This window comes from Megalobrama amblycephala, linkage group LG7, assembly GCF_018812025.1.
Source record: "Megalobrama amblycephala isolate DHTTF-2021 linkage group LG7, ASM1881202v1, whole genome shotgun sequence".
Lineage (NCBI taxonomy): Eukaryota > Metazoa > Chordata > Actinopteri > Cypriniformes > Xenocyprididae > Megalobrama > Megalobrama amblycephala.
In genome coordinates this window covers 29,500,453-29,517,259 of record NC_063050.1, presented here as the reverse complement: position 1 = coordinate 29,517,259, position 16,807 = coordinate 29,500,453, and positions in this window count along the sequence as shown.

Below are 16,807 nucleotides of genomic sequence, written 5' to 3'. Positions count from 1 at the left end.
ATGGTCAGTGAACCAGAAAGACTGGAATGTAAAACTTCCTCTGATGCTCATGGCCATCACAGAATCATGCAGGAGTCACCTCGGATGTCTCCTGCTGAACTAATGATGGCGCGGCAGGTGACACTGCCGTTGCACCTGTTGTACCAACTAGGAAACTTCAGCCTCATCACAGCCTACTCCACTCACCAGCACCTCGATGAGCTATGCCCACAGCTGAGAAAACAACTCGCAACACAGAGTCAAACCCTGCAAACCAGCAGCAAATCCTTGAAAGGCATTGTGGTGGTTCTCTATACTCACGGCTTCCAGCTGAACCAAACAGTGAACTCAATGAAGCAACTGTTTACAGTCCTCCAAAATGACTTTGCCCAAAATCAGCTGGTCACAGCTCTGATGACAGACATGCTGCGAGAGGTTAGCTCCTCCATGGAGAGCTTGGCTATGGATAGGATTCCCCCGTATCCTGTACAGACTGTGCTGGACTTTGCTACTGGCAGACCCACCAAGCCTTTGCCAGCCCTCTTTGCCGACTCTCTGGGTAATGCCATCCTACTGCACGTCGACCCCGAGCAGAGTGAGGTGGCCTTCCTCCTAAATCCACCCATCATTGAAGCAGATAACATCTACAGACCCAAATTCAGGGTCAATGTCAGGTAACACCCATCTCAAGATACACACCTCAGATGTGGTAGTCTACCACGACAGCAACCCACAGCTGTACCGGGCTCCCAATTCTCACAGGTGTATTTTGACAAATGACATTCATTACCTCTGCCCTAACAAGCTTTTCCTCAGAGACAACACTGAAGGAATCTGCTTGTTGCAGCCCATGATCAGCAACACACGCTGCCCTGCCGAGGCCAAGCCTCACACTCAATTCATCGGAACGAGGCGAGACTGTGGGCGATCGATGGCTCATCAACGCCCTCACTCGCACTGCAACCCTGACCTACAATCAGCACGACCCTGCCACTCATGTCAGCCTGCCCAACCAAAGTATGTGGATCCAGGTACCCCCAGGTGCCATCCTCTAACTCAACAATCTGGCATTGTACCATCTCTCAAGTGAAGAGTACCTGTTGGAAATGGAAATCCCATCCTCCTTCAGGAATCACAACCTCGCCTTAGATCCAGAACTAGAACTGAGGATTGAGAAAGGGGGGTCCCAGCTAATCAACATTACGCCCATCAATACAGCCCTCCAAGCACTGTCCCGACTGCCCATCCTAACCCTGCCCTTCCTCGAGGCTTCAAAAGGAGACAGAGGAGAGGAAGTGTCAAGCCAGAGAATATGACCAGCCTCATCGAGATGGACAGAGGACCAGTAGGAACCACCTGCTGCTTGATCATCCGGTAACACTTTATAATAACGTTCAGTTATAAGTCACTTGTAAATTATTAGTTAATGATGAACTAATCATTTACAAAAAATGGTTACATGTTCATAAATGATTGATAAGTGATATGTTAACATTTTATGAATGTTTTATTAATTCAGTTATAGGTCATTTATAAATTATTAGATAATGTTCAACAAATCATTTACAAAACATGAATATACATTCATATATGATTAATAAGTGATATACTAACATTTTATGAATGTTTTATTAATTTGGCTATAAGTAATTTTTAATTTATTAATTAATGATCAGTGATTAGTTAATGAGTATTAGTAAATTATCATTAGTAAATGATCAGTATATGATTTATTGATGAAGTTGTAAGCTGGCTGGTCTGTGTTCAAAAGTACAAACATGCAGGTATTGTGACGATTTGCATAGTTATTAATCAATTTATGGGTGGAATATGAATATAATAATTCATAAGGTTTTATGAATTATTATGCACATACCGACCCAAGGGGGAATTAACCATATATGGTGAATTAACTACAACGAATTATAATCAATCACATATATGGTTAGTTCTGTTTTAATAATTATGTAGAGAACTACCGGTCCGTCCAGCACACCGATAAGTTCACAGACTATTACGACAGAAATATTACCCTGTGGCCACAAGGATCAATTTCTAGAATAGCATCCAAACGTAAAGCAAGGATATTAGAATCAGAACGTTAAAGTGACTCGGTTGTGGTTGAAGGAGCAAGTGAATAAAAGCGTGGATATGATATGTTTAATATACAGAACGGGTAATACAAAGGTTATACGGATAAATGTACACAAGTAGATACAGATACATACAAGTGAAAGTAAAGGCAGAAACGAAAGAGATAATCAAAGCAGGGCAAATTGCAACAGTTCACCTTTAAGAGCCAGCAAGGAAATTCAGCATTTAAAATCGTAAAAACGTTATACTTGCATAGGTTCGTTGGGTGCTTAGAGTTTCGGAGCGCTCGGTTTGATAGTTGTTTCTTCTTCCCGAGGTTGTTTCGGCGAAGTTTCAAACGAAGGTTTAACTGTTGTAATATGACCGGAAAATAAAGAAGAGAGTCCGTCTTGACGGCAGGAACTCGTGCAGAAAACTTGTGCATCGAAAAGACGTGTGTCATGGTATTTTAAGGACAACAGGCCAGAACGCCTTCTTGATAACGTCCTCCAATGATAGCGTTGCAATTTGGCGGTTTTCCACATCCCTTTGTCCTGTCCAACGAGTTAATTTATGGTATGTTGAATCAGTGCATTTTCTTCATAGTATTATTAAACATTGAACGATGCATTTGACAGAGATGTAACGTACATGAGTGAATAGCTCGGATTCACAGCTTTACGGAGAGATCAAACTCGACAGGTGTCTCTCGTCATATAAAGAAGATACACTTTCTACTCTAATACTATCGTTTAACATGAAAACTAACCTACTACAGTCAATTCTATGATTCTACATTAGCAACACATACATGCAACAAGCACCATAGTGGCAGATACATTCATATTTGCAGGTATAATATTTGTGTATACAGTCTTTATGTAGGGCTTTGTATGTGTGTGTGTGTCTGTGGGTGCGTGCGTGTATTTTCTTTTTATGACCGTTTGGAATTTGGCCCTGTCTCCTCGAAACCTGATCCGTGGTGTTCGCATCTCCTTTGAAGTCACAGAGGAGAGTTTTGGGACTTATCGAAATAGTCATAAAAAGAGTCTCGTGATCCATTAGTGTCTGCCGGGCCGGATGAGATGTAAGATTTACAAACCGAAGTTCCGTGAATTGGGACTTAAACACAGTTTATGGTGGGACCTGCTCATCTTTGAGACTGTGCAGACCCTACAGTATGCTAAAGCACTATTTTTAAGAAGAGTAATTTATTTGTTTTGAAGTGGATAAACATTTATAAATGCCTTACAGTCAGGTGATTCCAGTGGATTATATTAAATCCTTTCACTCATCAGCACAGACTTGTGTTCTGTGTGGAGTGTGTGGGGTCTAGTGATGAAGTCATCCTCTGATCCGGATTTACCTTCCACTGAAGCTCACATCAGATATACAGAGTTAAACACTCCATGTGTGTCAGAGAAGACAGCTGTCTATACCCTCACCAGTCAGCACGTACACTGCAGTACACACTACAAAGTGTTCAACACCTGTTATAGATGATGTGTAAACGCATGAATAAATCATTTACAAAGCTTTCTGCATACCCTATTCTAAAGTGTAAACTATTCTTCACTTGTAAATGTGTTACGTATCATTTGTAGACCTTTCTTTCCTGTTACAAATTATTTGTATATGTATACAAGTCATTTATAACACTTTCTGCATACCCTATTCTAAAGTGTAAACTATTCATCACTTATAAATGTTACACATCATTTGTAGACCTTTCTTCCCTGTTACAAATTATTTGTATATGTATACAAATCATTTATAACACTTTCTGCATCCCCTATTCTAAAGTGTAAACTACTCATCACTTATAAATGTGTTACATATCATTTGCAGATGTTCCTGTTACATGATCCATCTCACTCCATCACAAAAAATAAATAAATAAATAAATCAACACTCTGCCACCGTTTAACCAGCACTTAATCATTTAATTTTTATCTTGTTTTTCATGGAACAGCTCCTCACCATAACATGAAAACGCACCATAAACTGATAATAAAAGTAGTCCATTATTTCATGCATTATTTTCAAGTCTTCAGAAGTCGTACGATGCCATCGTGTGAGGAAAATATTCTTATAACGTAATATGACCATTATACATTAATAATCCTATCAATCCGCCGTTTCATAACTTTCAAATTAAAATTGGCGCGTCTAACTATGTGTCTAACAATACGACACAGGTTTGCGGCAATGACGTCAAACCTCGCTCCTTATTGGCTGTCACATATGATTTGCGACTACCATAGAGTGTTTGCGACATGCCGAATTTAAGTTGCTGTGTTAGATTCAACGCGACGCTTAAAAGGATGGAAATGCAGATCAGAGGAATGTTTGCAGCGATTAAACACTTTAATTTCATTCTGTTACTCACACAAAATTATGATTTGCTGTCATTTCGCTGGTAATGTAGCACACGCGTCGTTTTGTCTGTTCTGTATACTGCTTTTTGTAATGTTTTAAATAAATTATTGTAACTAATGTACATTTATCTGCCTGTTACACTACGTATATTGTCAAAATGGTTATGCTTAAGGTTATAGGGTGGAGTAGGGAGCTTAAAATTATTCTTTTTATACAACAGTATATCAACTAAGATAACAGTCACTGTTAATATATCTATATTGCGTTTTTATTTTTGTGACGTGGCTAAAAAGTGGTCATATTTAGGTATAAGGGGTGAGTTAGGGGCTCAAAGATATCTATATAATAGTAAAATATATTTGCATAAAAATATTATAATTTTTATATGAAAATATATAATTTAAATATCGGGATTCGTATAGATTTTTATATCCTGTAACTTAAAGATATACTTTGCACATGGCAAATAAATGGTAAATTTACAAATTGCAGTTTGTACATAATTTATAAAGAAGATCTGCAAATGATATGTAACACATTTATAAGTGATGAATAGTTTACACTTTAGAATAGGGTATGCAGAAAGTGTTATAAATGACTTGTATACATATACAAATAATTTGTAACAGTTAAGAAAGGTCTACAAATGATGTGTAAGACATTTATAAGTGATGAATAGTTTACACTTTAGAATAGGGTATGCAGAAAGTGTTATAAATGACTTGTATACATATACAAATAATTTGTAACAGGAAAGAAAGGTCTACAAATGATACGTAACACATTTACAAGTGAAGAATTATTTACACTTTAGAATAGGGTATGCAGATAGCTTTGTAAATGATTTATTTACACATCATCTATAACAGTTGTTGAACACTTTGTAGTGTGTACTGCAGTGTAAGTGCTAACTGGTAAGGGTATAGACAGCTGTCTTCTCTGACACACATGGAGTGTTTAACTCTGTACATCTGATGTGAGCTTCAGTGGAAGGTAAATCCGGATCAGAGGATGACTTCATCACTAGACCCCACACACTCCACACAGAACACAAGTCTGTGCTGATGAGGTTTTAATATAATCCACTGGAATCACCTGACTGTAAGGCATTTATAAATGTTTATCCACTTCAAAACAAATAAATTACTCTTCTTAAAAATAGTGCTTTAGCATACCTGCATGTTTGTGCTTTTGAACACAGACCAGCTTACAACTTAATCAATAAATCATATACTGAGCATTTACTAATGGTTTGTTCTTCATTTGTTCATGATTAACAATTGTTTATTGAGATAATGATACTAAAACAATTTTGTCATAAATACTTCAGTTATAAGTGATAAATAATGTCTTGACTAATAACTTATAAACCATCTACTAATTATCTGTTTGATTTATTTAATTAAGATAACTTACAACACACTTGTAAATTGTATTTGTTTTGTATTTGTTTATTTTGAATTAAAGTTTGTTTGAATGTTCGCTGGTTCCTGCCTCCTTCTTCCCGTACATACAAACTGTGTTACAGATGTCTACTTTGTAAAATGTATGAACATATGGAAATATATGGATCAGATCACTCAAATAAATGGAGGCGCCCTTACATGGTCAATAATGGAGCTTGTCAGGAAAACGTTTGGTACTGCACATAAAATCTTACTGAAAGCTCATTTTTGAAATATATCAAATTAAAATTTGGAATGTTGACATTTTTGGCTTTGATTTTCTAACAGTTTAAGAGTAAAACATGTTTTGTAATATTATAATTAATATATATACAATTATATTTTAACATTTTCATAAACTTAAACTTCTATAACTTTTTTATTTCACTTTCATAATTTATTTCACTTCTACAATAATCTGACAAGTGTCTTCTTTAAAACAAGACCAACCTTAGGTCTATATTCCAAAGCATTCTTTAATTACAACCATTTAAGTTTGGATAGTGCATTTTCATGTACTGTAGATGCGAAAAAAGGGGGTGACAGTTACTTAAACCTGTTTTTCTGAAATCCTGTTCCTGAAAATAATAGTGATCAGCCAACTTCAGATAACCATAACTTCTGCTACAGACAAGCTATGAAAGAAGTAAAAACAGATTTGGAATGGGCTTGATATAATGATATAAATTAAGTATATATATTAAGTGGCCTTAACTACCATGTACTTACATTTAAATTAATCATTTGATACAATGCACTTATTGTGTACATACATGTTTTTACATTGTACTTATATTTTAAAAACACCTGCATGTAATTACATCTGTAATTAATTTCTGTAATTACATTTATAATTACACTGTTGACCCATCCCTTAACCCTTTCCCCTACCCTTAAACCTACCCATACCACCAAAGCTTTCCCTAACCTTACCCGTACCCCACCTCAATAGCTGAAAATGTGTTTTGCAATTCAATATGAACCCAATAAGTACATTGTACTTATTTTTTGATGTAAGTACATAGTAGTTAAGGCCACTTAATATAAAGTGGGACCAACCCGTGATAGGTAAAATTACAACATGTGATGGGTTTTCGCAGATCACATCACATATGAAGAGTTTTGTTCCAAAACGCTATAAATCCATTTTGATTGATTTGCCAAGAAAGTGGCATGATGAAAACCAATATTTTCTGTTTCAAACTTTCACATAGCATCTTTAGATTATAATAACATTAAACATTTAAATCCATATCTTGATTTTCAAAGATTTATTTTAAAAAAAGCTGATAATTTTTTCCCCAAAATGCAATAAATCCATGACACCTTTTTTTTTTTTTTTCCCCTCAAAAAGCAATTAATCCATTGAATCAATATAGAAGTTAGTTCTCAACAGGAGCAGAGTTAAAACGCATGACGATCAAGGAGGGAGAATGAGCAAGAGGAAGATTTGAAAATAAGAAAAAAAAAATAGAATGAGAAATGGGACACAATACAAAAGAGCTCAAAAGAATATCACTGAAATGAAGATTTATGCCTGGGCAAAACACTTTAGGACCCACCTTTATATTAGAAAAGCTTTCCAGTGCTGGAGAGAGAAGGCCTGAAAACAGACACAGAGGCTGCTTTGACTCCTTCTCATGTGAGTTACATGGTTTGATTGTCTGGAGCTACTGTGCTGTTTGCAACTAACAAAAACATTATATTTACACTTGTACTGTATGTTTATTTTGTGCTTCCTTGTCGTTCGTTCATCAACTGCGCTTTATTTTTCGTGAAGCATTTTGTTGTGTGTCAGCTGTGATAAACAGACATCCATTCTCACATTGTGTAACAGTGACCAGATAGTGAGAGTTGTACAGTTAAACTACTGCACACTGATGACTGCTAGATAATGAGGTGTTAAGACTTGAGCATGAGCATGAGTGGAACTGAGAGTCCTTTATAGTCCTGCTAATGAGTTACAGCTGGCGGGGTGATCAGTCCGAGGTAGAGGCTTATGGGAAATGTAGTGTAGTGTATGTATGAGTGTATTAGTATTCTGGTGAGGGCTCCCTCCGATGGCCAGAGGAGGGAATCACGGAGTTCGTCTCTGTGACAGAGCCCCCCTCCTGCGAGGAAGCATCCGACGCCGAGGTCGTCCACGTGGATGAGGGGCTGGTCTCTCTGGGTGCCGTTGGTGGAATTCCTCCACTAAGCTGGGGTCTAGGATATCATCCGAGTTGACCCAAGATCGTTCCTCTGGACCGTAGCCCTCCCAGTCGACCAGATACTGGAGTACTCTACCCCGACGTCGGGAGTCCAGCAGATCACGGACCCGATAAGCCTCCTCGCCCTCAATCATTAACCACGGGCACGTTGGTGGGTTCACCGGACCAGGGGAACAGAGGTGGTTGGAATCCCAGCACGCATTGGAAAGGGGTTAGACCGGTGGCAGGTTTGCGGATGGAATTTTGTGCATACTCAGCCCATAACAAGTAGCGGGACCAATCGTTCTGATGATGGCTGCAGTAGCTACGTAGGAAGCGAGTTAGTTCCTGGTTCAGACGTTCGATCTGTCCATTAGATTGAGGATGGTAGCTGGAGGTCAGGCTGACATTAATATTTAGGGCCTGACAGAAAGCTGACCATAGGCGGGAGGTGAACTGAGGACCGCGGTCAGAAACTATATCTTTGGATAAACCATAAATGCGAAAGACCCAGGCACATAATAGCTCAGCTGTCTGCATGGCAGTGGGTAGCTTGGGAAGAGGAATGAGACGACAGGCTTTGGAAAAGCGATCAATGACGGTGAGTATTGTGGTGTAATTGTTGGATGCGGGGAGATAAGTGACAAAGTCTATTGCGATGTGAGACCAAGGGCATTGAGGCAGAGGTAGTGGTTGCAGTAACCCGGCTGGTAACTGGTGAGATGGCTTGTGGATATTGCAGGTTGTACACTGTCTGACAAATTGTGTTGTGTCTCTGCAGAGCGTCGGCCACCAGAAGCGATTCTGTAGGAGGTGGATGGTAGCAGTGATGCCCGGATGACCAGAAGCGGGTGAGCTGTGAACCATTTCCATGACTTGGCGACGAAGATCCTCGGATACAAAGACCTTATCTGCGGGGCATTCAGAAGGGACTTCTAACTGAGCATTGGCCTGTTCAAGTTCGATCATTATATCCCACTGTATTGGAGCAACAACAATGGAGGTAGGTAAGACAGTCTCTGTGGGTTGTATGATCTGATTACCTTCGAATTGTCGTGAGAGAGCATTGGCCTTGACATTCTTGGAGCCTGGGCGGTATGTGACTGTGAAGTCGAAGCGGGAGAAGAACAGGGACCAGCGGGCCTGGCGAGGGTTGAGTCTCTTGGCTGCTCGTAGATACTCGAGGTTCTTGTGATCGGTGAATACCACGAATGGGTGAGAAGCTCCCTCCAACCAGTGGTGCCATTCCTCGAAGGCGACCTTCATGGCAAGAAGTTCACGGCCCCCGACATCATAATTCCGCTCTGCGGCCGAAAGTTTCCTGGAACAGAAAGCACAGGGGTATAATTTTGATGGATTACCTTGCCTTTGTGAGAGTATGGCCCCAAGTCCGGTGCTGGATGTGTCTACTTCAACAATGAACAGGAGTGATGGATCTGGGTGGTGTAATATGGGAGCTGTAGTGAAACATTCCTTTAGGTTTCGGAAGGCTAGTACAGCAGGAGATGACCACTGAAGGTGTGTACTGCCCTTCTTGACCATGCATGTGAGGGGTGCGGCTATAGTACTTAAGCCAGTTGAGGATTGTAGCAACCTTCTTCTCATCCATAGCTATGCCTTCTGGACTGATTATATAACCCAGGAACGACATGGACGTTTGGTGAAACTCACACTTCTCTGCCTTTGCGTAGAGTTGATACTGGATTAGTCGTTTAAGAACCATTCTGACGTGCTGCACATGCTCCTCCATGGTGTTCGAATAGATCAGAATGTCATCTATGTAGACAATAACAAACATGTTAAGCATATCTCTGAAGACATCATTTATGAAAGCTTGAAAGACAGACGGACTATTGACAAGCCCGAAGGGCATAACAAGATATTCGTAGTGCCCATTGGCTGTGGAGAAAGCGGTCTTCCACTCGTCCCCCTCCCTAATGCGGATGAGATTGTAGGCACTGCGGAGGTCTAACTTAGAGAAGAACTTGGCTGTGCGAAGTTGCTCGAGGGCTGCTGGAACTAACGGTAGTGGGTATCTGAATTTCACAGTGATGTCATTCAAACCTCGATAATCGATGCAGGGACGGAGCCCACCATCTTTCTTGTTCACAAAGAAGAAACCCGCTGAGGCTGGAGAGGTGGAAGGACGGATGAACCCTTTAGCCAGTTCCTCCTCAATGTACTTCTTCATGGATTCCGATTCGGGTTGTGACAGAGGGAAAATACGGCCCTTGGGTGGTGTTGTTCCTGGAAGCAGATCGATTGCACAGTCATAAGAGCGATGAGGAGGTAATTTTGGACTGGATAGAGCCAAGAGGTAGGGATGGTTGGTTTGACAGGCATTTTTCTTGACACTGTTCGTTCCAGTGCATGATCTGGCCCTCTCTCCAGCAGATTTGAGGGTTGTGTGTACGTAGCCAGCGGAGACCTAGGATGATGGATGAAGTGGAGGTGGGTAAGATATGGAACTGTATTCTTTCAGTGTGAAACAGACCGGTCTGCATTGGTGATGGGTTGAGTAATTGAGTTGACGCTTCCTGAACCCAGAGGTTGGCCATCTATTGCTTCCACTGTGAGAGGAAAGGAACATTGGATTAGAGGAACGCTATGTTGTTGGGCGTAACTCAAGGACATGAAGTTCTCGCGGCCCCTGAGTCCAGCATTGCAGACGTGGTGAGTAGCCGATCATTAACTTGCAGCGTAATGGGCACAGACACACGCATTTCAGAGTTGTAGTAATGGTTAGAGTCACTCACCGAGCGTGGTTTTTCAGGACGTGAACGGACTGGGCAGTTATTTCTCATGTGACCGGGATTACCACAGTACAAACACAGACGCTGGGTTAAACGGCGACTTCTCTCCTCCTCAGACAGACAGTAGGAATTAATCTGCATGGCTTCAGATGGTTCTGTGTCCGACGAGGGAGTGGAGTGGATGGAGCATCGCTGACTGGACTTATGAGCTTGCATGAGGTTATCAATCTGAATGGCAAGTTCAATTAATTGGTCTAAACTCCTGCCTTCGTCACGGCAAGCAAGCTCCGATTGCAAATCTTGCGTTAACCCTCTGCGGAAGCATACTTTCAGAGAATCACTCACCCAGTTCGTCTGTGCAGCCAACGTGTGAAAAGCCAATGCATACTCAGCAGCTGTCTTGCGTCCCTGATTCAATTCCAACAGTCGATCCCCAGCTCCCTTGCTATCGCTGGGATGATCGAATACCTCCTTGAATCTCTGCATGAAGTAGTCATAAGACGGAAAAGCGGCACCATCATCCCTCCAAACAGCAGTTATCCACTCAAGTGCTCTGCCGGTGAGTAATGAACAAACGAAAGCTATCTTACCAGTATCATTGGTATACATCGCCGGCTGTTAACTGAGATACAGGGAGCATTGTAGGATGAAGCCTTTACATTTGGAAGGGTCACCGTCATACTTATCGGGCAGTGAGAGACGCGGGTTGACTTGAGATGGCGTCTCTGCCGTGTGGGTAATGGCGGCTGCTGCGGGAGGTGCAGAAGGAGCAGAAGTTTGGAGTCCTTGCAGCGCTTTCACCAGGTCCTCAGGAATAGAGGTAAGGCGGTTGAGCTGGTGCTGATGGGCTGCTAGTTGGCTGGCTTGGGCAGACATAGTGGCACACAGAAAAGCAGCTGGATCTTGTGTTGGCGAAGTCTTCTGTAATGATTCGTCATTAGAGCTGGGATCCATTTGCATGCTTTATTGTACAATCACGAAGTCAAACAGGCTGGGTCAAACAGGGGCAGACAGGAACAGCAGAGACAGGCAGAATCAGTGGCCAGAGTATAGGCAAATGTCAGTACAGGCAGATATCACTCACAAACGGTAGACAAGGCAAGGGTCAAGACAGGCGGCAGAGGTTCGTAAACGGGAGACAACAGGTTCAGCAACAGGCAAGCAGACAGGATATAAATGCTCAGAAATGTACACCGTGGCAATACACTTCGCGGAGCATGAGTGGAACTGAGAGTCCTTTATAGTCCTGCTAATGAGTTACAGCTGGCGGGGTGATCAGCTGTCTGAGGTAGAGGCTTATGGGAAATGTAGTGTAGTGTATGTATGAGTGTATTAGTATTCTGGTGAGGGCTCCCTCCGATGGCCAGAGGAGGGAATCACGGAGTTCGCCTCTGTGACAACTATGCATGTAGTGAGCTGCAGAGTGCATATATTTAAGGGTCATATCTAGTCTAGTACAGTTTGGCTGAAAGGTGGGCAGACCAGGCTGATGGCACTGTCTCTAGACACAGGAGGTGGAATTTCTGAAATTCAAACCAAGACTGAGAATCAGCAATTGGTCGTTTAAGTATGGAATGTGAGCAGCCTGAAATATGAATTTAACCATGACTGAACCAATAAGGGAACTTCAAATTTGTCTGTAATCTGGACGGAAGAGAGTCCCTTATTAATATGAACAGTTTCCTCATTGTTGAAAGAACAATGTTTCTAGACTAGTGTTTAACCCACAGAATACAGCTATCACAATGGGATTCCATTACAACAGAGCAGTAGACAAGGTGTTAGCAGGCACGGATAGCAGCTCACTGCTATGCACTAGCAAACTACTGACCATTAAAGCACAAAATCACAACAAACCCTCTATACTCCTATTTGTAAATGTGGAGGTCATTTGGACAACAGATGATAGCATGCGTCTAATACTCATTTGGCTGAAACCACCCCGAAACACATGGTTAAATGAAAATATCAGCCCATTGGGAAAAGGCATTGAAAATAGTAGAGCCTCTGTAAATGTCTATGCATGAGAAAGCCCATCACCAAACATCTCTCATGTCCACTATGCTTAGTCGCAGTAATTTTTCCGTAAATGGCTTGCTGCTGCTGCATAAACTTAATATGTAGCACTACTGTTATATGCTTGTATTTTACTCCTCTATGCAAAACTGTAAACACCCTTCTTAAAACAAACAAGGCTTTGTTTGATGATTCGTAGATTAAAAGAAAAGGTTTAGACGTGAATGCCAAACCCCGTTCTGGAATCCACAATTGTTCCAGAATTTAGTGAGGGTGCTCTAATGCAGATACTATTGAGCAAGCAACAGCTTCTGAAACTAATATTCTATAATAGGCCTACTAGGTAACGCTTTAGATTATAGCCCAGAAAGTACTGCGTAATTACAAAAAATTTACAGCGTAACTTTCGATAATTATAGTGTACCTATAAAGTAAGTATGTGTAAGTATAGGGGAACAATATGTAAAGTCTTGGGAATAAAGGGTTAACAACCAGGAAAATAAATTATTTATACTGTAAGTATTTTAGAACATTGCGGGCTGTAAATGAAAGTGGTGCTTGTTACACTCTTGTTTCATGTAGTTACAGGGTAAGTAATAATAATGTAGTGATTTTTACTGTCCATTCAAGGACGCAAAGTAAAATAGGGATTGGTACTCACGTCACCGCTGACGTTGTGATTTTAGGATCACGCGTCTCTTAGGGTGTGGTTATGAGTACATCAGATGACCACTTCCCCCCCTTTTCCTAGTTCAGGGCACCAGTCAAGGTCTTTTACCTTGGCAGTATGAGAACACTCTCAACAGGGGCTTTCATTCATTTAGAATTAATGTAAAGTGGTCAGCTGATCTATTTGAAAGATTGGTGAGATTGCTAACTTGTAGAGCCTCTTCTGTATTATCAGCACAAGGAAGACACAAGTGTAATAAAAATAAATTTTATTAACAAAAAGATAAAAGAAGAATAACTAACACAACTACTAAATGAATACCATGAATGATAAAGGAATAGTGCATAAGATATATAGAATACAAGTGATTAAGTTGGGTGTGGCTATGGAAGAGTTACGTTATCTTATGGAAAGATAAACTGTTTCTCTGAAAATAATAAGGTGGAGAACCATATTATGCACCAAACAAATAAACAAGAGATTATTTGTTATTAACTAACATCAGCGATGTTACATCTAGGAAATTATATACTGATAATATACAACAATGCCTAGGTCTCTGGAAAGAGGTTTGGTTAAGTGATATTTACATTCCACTTGGTTGAGTCCGATGACGGTGACGTCTTCCACTGGTTGTGCTGGGTGACAATGCAGTGGGGAGAGGAGTTCTGTTTTAACAGTCTTGAACACGAAGTTCTGCGGGATGCTGATCTCTTAGAGCACCAAAGGGTCATAAAATCTGGAACACGCAGATGAGGCCCTGGCGTAGGTGCAGAAGGTCCTTAACAATCTGCAGACAAAGGTACCTTGGAGTGAAGGTTTGCTCTCCTGAGCTTAACCTTGTTGCAGGTGTCGTTACTGTCTTGCTGAACGGAAACTCTGAATATAGTGTTTGTTAAAGTCTCTTTCCTCACTGGCTGGAGGCTTAGAATGTGGTCATCTCTGTTGTTGCCTCACAAGCTGTAGACTCAGATCGTGGGACCTGTTGTTGTCTCTCTGGATGGACCAGAGGCTCAGAACGGTGTTTTATCTGTTAGTGTCTCAGCTTCGCAAGCCGGGACTCAGAACGGTATATCTGTTAATGTCTATCCCTGTGCAGGACAGACTCAGAACGGTATATCTGTTGGGTCTCACCCGATGGGAGACTCAGAACGCTATATCTGTTATGTCTTCCCCCTTTGAAGGGCAGACTCATAACAAGGAGTGTCTGTTGAAAGGGTACCCTTATCCCTTTCTGATGAGGAGGAGATTGCATTTTGGCGCTTCCCATTCGAGTGCTGTGATTGGCTACTGGCATCAGAGGGGACACACACAGTGTGGCCCACCCTTCTTTCCCCTGTGGAACTAATTTGCATAAAGCAAGGAGTTGGAGGTCTTTACAGTGTCTTTAAAGTTTACCAATGCATTTCTCAATTTCCAAACCACCACCAGAATACCTTTGGCAAAATTCTAAACAAATATAGACTAAACATGATGGAAAAAGATTGAACTGTCATTCAATTGTGTCAGATGTTGCACTACAAATAGATGTCACTGAGAATACTTATTTCTGTGAATAAGTATGAAATGGATGTGTAGTTTGCATCAGTTCTAAGGTTTTCAAACATAGTGTCAGAAACTGCCTGTGGACCAATGAGAAGTCCTGTCCTTCCCAGGCTTAGTACAAGAGGTCTTCTTCTTGCCCTCTAAGAGAGGTCTGGATGTTGTCCTTACATCTTTATCTGATAGCGTTGGACAGTTTGTATGTGTTAGTCCACCAAGATCCAATTGAAATGTAGCAAACCTTCGCTGTTAGGACAGAGAAGGGCCCGGCCATAAACTGGGCCCTGGAATGTGCTGTTCACTACAATAATAATAATAAAAACACAAACAATCTGATATTACTGACTCGGAAACCTTTATTTGAAAAACAACTTAATTAAAAACAGGTCTACAACACTTATTATTCAGACTATAGCCATGGAAATGTTATAAGTAACAGAAATAACACAAATGTCGGAGCCATATGGTGGGTCGGCCACAAGATGTCATTCTCGCCCACATGCAAAAGTTGGGGTTAAGGCTGAATGCCGAGAAGAGTGTGCTTTCTCCAGCACAGAGGACAAATTTTCTTGTTGTGGTGTGGGATTCATAATGTTGCGGATATCCCTCACAGCTGTAAAAAGGAATAAAGATAGTTGGGTCTGATGGCAGCTGTGTCCAACATGATACCTTTTGGCCTGCTGTACATGAGACCCTTGCAGTGGTGGCTCAAGACTTTGTATAATCAAGGTTAGTATAATCAAGGTTGCCTTGGTGATGTGGAGTAAACCTTGGTTGGTGTCTCAAGGTCCATCGCGTCATGCTCATGACAGATGCTTCTCTCACAGGCTATGGAGCGGTTATGGAAGGCCGCTCAGCTCAGGGTCTGTGGAGGAGTCATCATCTCTCATGGCACAAAAATTGCCTGGAAATGATGGCTGTCTTCTTAGCATTGAAGCATTTCCTCCCAGACCTGAGAGGCCATCATGTGCTTGTCCGCACAGACAACAAATCGTTGGTTTCCTACATAAATCACCAGGGGGTCTGCGTGATCGTCCACTATGCAAACTGGCGCACCAGACCCTCCTGTGGTCCCAAGGGAAGTTGCACTCTGAGTGCAGTATACATTCCAGGGTGCCAAAACTTAGAAGCAGGCAACCTCTCGAGACAGGGGCTGAGGCCCGGGGAATGGAGACTTCACCCCGAGGTGGTAGAGCTCATATGGGGAGTGTTTGGCCAAGGGGAAATTGATCCGTTTGCATCTTAGGATACGACACACTGTCCACTTTGGTCCTGACAGAGTAAGTCTACTACTACTAGCTCTGTACTGGCCAAACTGAGTGTGGTTTTTGGATCTCTTGTCCCATCTCGAGAGCTCTCCCCTGGAGATTCTGGTCAGTAGGGACCTCCTGTCTCAGGTGGGAGGCACAATCCTTCACCCCCGCACAGAGTTATGGAACCTGCGGGTTTGGCCTCTGAAGGGGCCCAACTCATAGACTCAGGTCTGAGGTTGTTGAGACCATACTTCACTCCAGAGCTCCCTCCACAAGGAAAATGTACACTTTGAAGGGGAGATTTTGAGGCATGCAACAGTGACCCAGTTAACTGCCCGGTCAGTTCAATGTTCCTGCATGATCATTTTTCCGCAGGGCTATGCCCTTCAACACTGAGTTTGGATCCAGCCTCTTATGTTTGGATCCAGTCTCTTATAAAAACTTAAGATAACCAACACCTGTGAAGTGATGGCGCCAACCCCTGCAAGGACTTCAGATGATTCTGGAT